Consider the following 6,579-nt stretch of genomic DNA (forward strand, 5'->3'; position numbering starts at 1 on the left):
GCTTACATTAACACTGCAATGAAGTTACTGTGAAAATCCCCTAGTCGCCACACCCTGGCGCCTGTTCGGGTACTGAGGGAGAATTTAGCATGGCCAGTGCACCTAATCAGCACATCTTTCAGACTGTGGGAGGAAACCGGAGCACCCGGAGGAAATCCACACAGACACGGGGAGGACATGCAGATTCCACACAGATGGTGACCCAAGCCGGGAATCAAACCTGGATCCCTGCCGCTGTGAGGCAGCAGTGCTAACCGCTGTGCCGCCGGGGTTGCATAGTTAGGGGCCTGGTCATGATGAATGGACCTGATGGACTAGTTTATCTTTTTCACATGTTCTTAATTTTAGGATAACAATGAAATCCCCTCAGTCTATTTCCAAATGACATATTTATAACAAAATCATTGACATCTTAGATTTCTATGTCCCCAAAGAAAAATAAATACTCTTCAACCTATTTCTTTCATGCAGACTGCGTCATTTTTCTACTTGCTTTATAAGTAATGATAATATGCCTCCGTTCTTGGCTCTATCATAACTCTCTCCAGGCATCTTTGCTTATTCATAGGAACACAGAAAATAGGTGCTGGAGTAGGCCATTCAGTCCTTCGAGCCTGCTGCATCATTCATTATGATCATGCAACTCAGTAGCCTAATCCTGCCTCCTCCCCGCCACCCCCCCACCCATATCCTTTGATCCCCTTTGCCCCCATGAGTTGTGTGGAGTCTGCACATTCTCCCTGTGTCTGCGTGGGTTTCCTCAGGGTGCTCCGGTTTCCTCCCACAGCCCAAAGATGTGCGTGTTAGGTGATTGGCTATGCTAAGTTGCCCCTTAGTGTCAGGGGGATTAGCAGGATAAATGCGTGAGGTTACGGGTGTAGGGCCTGGGTGGGATTGTAGTCGGTGCAGGCTCGATGGGCCGAATGGCCTCCTTCTGTACTGTAGGGAGTCTATGATTCTGTATCTAACTCCTTCTGGAAAACATACAGGGTGCAATTTTACCATCTCGCCGCACCCGGCAATCAGTGCAGAGAGCTGGAAAAATAGCTAAATATGGACAACTTTTTCCACAGTGAAAAATTCTGATTCTGTTAAAGTCTTTGGTGGAAGAATAACTGGAAATCATGTATTTAAAAACATATTGTTGCAAAAAGATTCTAATTTGACTGCAGCTTTCTGCCAGTTGCACAGTGTTATAAATTAGATGCGGGGGTAACAATGATTAATAATTTCCCAAAACTCAGTGTAATTTCCACAACAGGAGCTGCGACTTTAGGCTCTCTCCTGCCCTCTATAGTTGATGTGGAGATGCCGGCGTTGGACTGGGGCAAACCTAGTAAGAAGTCTCACAACACCAGGTTAAAGTCCAACAGGTTTATTTGGTAGTAAAAGCCACAAGCTTTCGGAGCGCTGCTCCTTCATCAGGTGAGTGGGAGTTCTGTTCACAAACAGGGCACATAAAGACACAACTCAATTTACAAAATAATAGTTGGAATGCGAGTCTTTACAGGAAATCAAGTCTTAAAGGTACAGACAATGTGAGTGAAGAGAGGGTTAAGCACAGGTTAAAGAGATGTGTATTGTCTCCAGCCAGGAGACTGAGATTTTGCAACCCCAGGCAAGTCGTGGGGGTTACAGATAGTGTGACATGAACCCAATATCCCGGTTGAGGCCATCCTCATGTGTGCGGAACTTGGCTATCAGTCTCTGCTCAGCGACTCTGCGTTGTCGTGTGTCGTGAAGGCCACCTTGGAGAATGCTTACCCGAAGATCAGAGTCCGAATGCCCGTGACCGCTGAAGTGTTCCCCAACAGGAAGAGAACACTCTTGCCTGGTGATTGTCGAGCAGTGTTCATTCATCCATTGTCGTAGCATCTGCATGGTCTCCCCAATGTACCAAGGCGGCCTTCATGACACACGACAGCGCAGAGTCGCTGAGCAGAGACTGATAGCCAAGTTCCACACATATGAGGATGGCCTCAACCGGGATTTTGGGTTCATGTCACACTATCTGTAACCCCCACGACTTGCCTGGACTTGCAAAATCTCACGAACTGTCCTAGCTGGAGACAATACACATCTCTTTAACCTGTGCTTAACCCTCTCTCCACTCACATTGTCTGTACCTTTAAGACTTGATTTCCTGTAAAGACTCGCATTCCAACCATTATTTTGTAAATTGAATTTGTGTCTTTATATGCCCGGTTTGTGAACTAAAATCCCACTCACCTGATGAAGGAGCAGTGCTCCGAAAGCTAGTGGCTTTTGCTACCAAATAAACTTATTGGACTTTAACCTGGTGGTTGTGAGACTTCTTACTCTATAGATGATACATGTTACAGCAAGCAGATATTGGTAAACTGCAACACTTGACAAAAATTGATAACTTATAGCTCTATACTTATTCTGTCTAATATGAATCCGACTATATGTTTACCCTTCCTTCCAAAGAAACACCAAATTAAACCAACTTAAAACTGTAACTTATTTCTAATATTTAACAATACAAATATAGATCCCTTAAAACTACCACTGTTTTCCTAACACAACTCTTGAAGTGATGTCCTGTGTAAGTTTTAGGGCAAATCCTCCATGATTAAAAGAACCCAGAGAGAAGGAAAATGGCCGACTGGCTGTCAGGCCACATGAATATGCAAGAGGCTGGGAATAACGAGAAGGTCGAGACAGGGATAATCTAATCAACAGGAAACAAAGGAGAAACCATGGCCAGCAGACAAGGAGTAAATAGCCCAGCAGCAAGACAATGAGAACAGAGATCATTCCATCCACAGACAACATCAATGACTCATCTCGCTGATGGGATTCCAATCAGGATGACTCAGAGAACATTTAAAAGACATTACAATGTCAATTAAGGGCGGTCCCGACAGTTCTGGCCCTTTTGTCCCAGTCAATGGAAACTATCAATGATCAGAAACTGTTTTTGTGTGAGAAAATCACTGGTTCAGGTTTTAAAAAGGGACAAGCAAGCTCTGGTCTCTCGCTCTTTTCTCTTCGGACCAGCATGGCAGCAGTCTCCACTCTCTTCTCCTGTTCCTGCCTCTCGTTCGTCTCCAGCACGCAGCCCGAAGCCCACTGAGCAATTTAAACTAGGATTGTGAGTATCCCCTGGTAATTCGCGAAGTTCCCGAGATCATCATAGTGGATGAGGCTTTGGGGAAAGGAGGGGCTTTTGCATGCACCTTTCATAGTTTAAGACACTGGTAAACTTGTGTAAAGTAAGCATTTTCGTTGTGTCCGTTTTAGTATTCCTTCCATAGCTATAGTCTTATAGAGCATAAGGCACTGTGCGTTGTTTTCCTGGTGTTTGGTGACCTTGATCTTGACACATAAATATATATATATATCTTTGACTTCCATTGGAGTCCGTTTTGATCTTTTCAATTTCTCACCAATGATCTCTGACCAAGTCACAATATTAAATATCCCTTACCATAATTCCGGAGTCTAGAACTGAGGGTACCCTGGGCGCTTCGAAACCGCCCACTCAGTAAAGGCTGCCAGGTAGTGGATAGGCAGCAGTTTCCTTTTCTCTCTCTTGGGAGCGCTACTCTAGTGAAGTAGACGCAAGGTGGCCGTTGTTCCATCGGCGAGAGAGAGAATCAGTCGGGCATTGGTGGGGTTTGGGTAACGGAGAACAAACCTAAAATAAGCCCAGTGGAGTTAAAAAGGGGATCCCGCTACACCTGGAACTGAGATGATTGATCTCCACCCACCATAACCATCTTTCTTTGTGCCAGTTATGACTCCAGCCTGATTTTCATTGACTCCAGTTTTGCTAGGGCTCCTTGATGCCACACTCAGTCAAATGCTGTCAGGGGCTGTCACCTCACCTTTGTCATTCAGCTCTTTTGTCTATGTTTGAACCAAGTGCTATTGCTGGAATATTGTCAAAGCCCACAGCCTTTGCAGTATCCAATGTCTTCAGCCATTTCTTGATATCATGTAGAGTGAATTGAATTGGCTGAAGATTGGTACCTGTGTTGCTGGGGATCTCCATAGGAGGTCGAGATGGATCATCCACTCGGTACTTCTGGCTGAAGATTGTTGCGAATACTTCAGCCTTATCGTTTGCACTGATGTGCTGGGCTCCTCCATCATTGAGGATGGGGATATTTGTGGAGCCTCCTCCTCCAGTGAGTTGTTTAATTGTCCACCATCAGTCAAGACTGGATGTGGCAGGACTGCAGAGCTTAGATCTGAACTGTTGGTTGTGGGATCACTTAGCTTTGTCTATCACTTGCTGCTTATGCTGTTTGACATGCAAGTCATCCTGCGTTGTAGCTTCACCAAGTTGACAGCTCATTTTTTAGGTATGCCTGCTGTTGCTCCTGGCATACCCTCCTGCAGCCACTTTATAACTGTATCTTTTACATTGCCTCTCCTCAAGTTGTCTAACAAAATGCATCACTTCCCATTTTTCTACAGTAAATTTCATCTGCCAATTACTTGCCCATTTCATCATTCTCTCTTTGTCCTTCCAAAGTTTGTTACTATCCACCTCATTGTTTACTTCCCAATTCCAGATCATCTGCAAACTTTGAAATTTTACGCTGTGTGCCCGAGTCCAGTGATTAAAATAGATACATCTAATAACTATCGACACTAAAAACAAGAGCTGCTGTGGGTAGCATCCCTACCTCTGGATCACAAGCTCTTCAGGACTTGATGGCCATGGAAGGTGTGTGCATAATGTGGCCAAATAGGTTGATTAGCAGCCTGTAAATTCCTCCAATAAGCTTGATACAAAGACTGGGAGAGTTCCTAGTCAGCCATCACGCAGAAAGCACTGAGTCCATCACTGCCTATTCCTTATTAGAATCATAGAAAGAGGCCGCTTGGCCCATCTTGTGTGTCCTGGCCGAGAAACAAGCCATCCAGCCTGACCTGGCTTTCTAGCTTTCGGTCTATAGGTCTCTGCCTCTGTGATCCTTTCAAGCAGCAAGTTCCAGAGCCCCACAGCCCGCTGAGTCGGTGGTCTCCAACCTTTTTAGGCATAAGATCACTTGTAGCATCAAAATGCAGAACAAGATCCACTCTTAAAAATTTTGACTTTACTAAAACCCCCCAAAATGTACTTACGCATAACACTCACCCACATCCTGGGACAACAATTTCACCCTTCTGGCTACTGTTAAAAAACACTAAGCGGCATACTCTTGATGGCTGTTATCATTTCATCTTTGTTTTTGAACAAGGTGTCAGCAGCGACCGTCAGAGCCTCTCTAATAACCATTGGGGGACAGTTTCTTATGTTTTGCCAGCAGTCCATAGAAAGCATTCTTTCTGGTTGTATCACAGCTTGGTATGGCTCCTGCTCTGCCCAAGACCGCAAGAAACTACAAAGGGTCGTGAACGAAGCCCAGTCTATTACTCAAACCAGCCTCCCAGCCATTGACACTTCCCGCTGCCTCGGAAAAGCAGCCAGATAATTAAGGACCCCACGCACCCCGGACATTCTCTCTTCCACCTTCTTCCGTCGGGAAAAAGATACAAAAGTCTGAGATCACGTATCAACCGACTCAAGAACAGCTTCTTTCCCTGCTGCCATCAGATTTTTGAATGGACCTACCTTGCACTAAGTTGATCTTTCTCTACACCCTAGCAATGACTGTAACACTACATTCTGCACTCTCTCCTTTATTTCTCTATGAAGGGTATGCTTTGTCTGTATAGCGCGCAAGAAACAATACTTTTCACTGTATGTTAATACATGTGCAAATAATAAATCAAAAATCAAAAGCTGGCTAATGCAGAAAAACGCCTGATTACGAGCCTTGCCTTTGGCCACAGGTTTGGAAAAGACTGACTGTTGAGCTTGCAACATTCCCTTTAACTCCCCAATTTCTTTTGTCTGAATGGCGCTGTTTAAGGGAAGTTTTCTTGAGATGTTGTATGCATTGTCTTGCAATGCCGTTCCAAATTACCTCTTTAACTGAAGGCTACACTCTGTTGACAAATTAGACAAATGGTCTTGCCTTTGACATTTGTAAAATGAAATTCACTTTCCCATTCCTGGTGGAAATGGGAGGTTTTTACCCTGTTGGAGGTCCCGGTCTTCTCGCCCATCATTTTGTCTTCTCCCAGCTTAGTCCACATTTCGCAGTCAGTGAGCTGAGTCGCTCATCATCACGAGAAGCTCGGGTCCCGCGCATTTTCCATTGTTTATTTATCATTGTCACAAGTAGGCTTACATTAACACTGCAATGAAGTTACTGTGAAAATCCCCAAGTCGCCACACTCCGGCACCTGTTCGGGTACACTGAGGGAGAATTTAGCATGGCCAATGCACCTAACCAGCGTGTCTGGGGGTATGGAGGAGGGCAGGCAAGAGGGACTGGAGGGAGCGCAGCTGCCTGGCCTGGGAGCCCAGCCTTGGACTCTGTGTGGGACTAGCTGTCAGTTTAACCCAATACAACTTCAAAATCTATGGCTGCCTGGGACTAAGGCCATCATTCCTTTCTAATGCTCTGCCAATACTTTAGCTGTGGATAAATTCTATCGTCATCTTCATTTGTACAACGCCAGTCTAATGTGCGATATTGTTGTACCTAAACA

This window comes from Mustelus asterias, unplaced genomic scaffold, assembly GCF_964213995.1.
Source record: "Mustelus asterias unplaced genomic scaffold, sMusAst1.hap1.1 HAP1_SCAFFOLD_2073, whole genome shotgun sequence".
Lineage (NCBI taxonomy): Eukaryota > Metazoa > Chordata > Chondrichthyes > Carcharhiniformes > Triakidae > Mustelus > Mustelus asterias.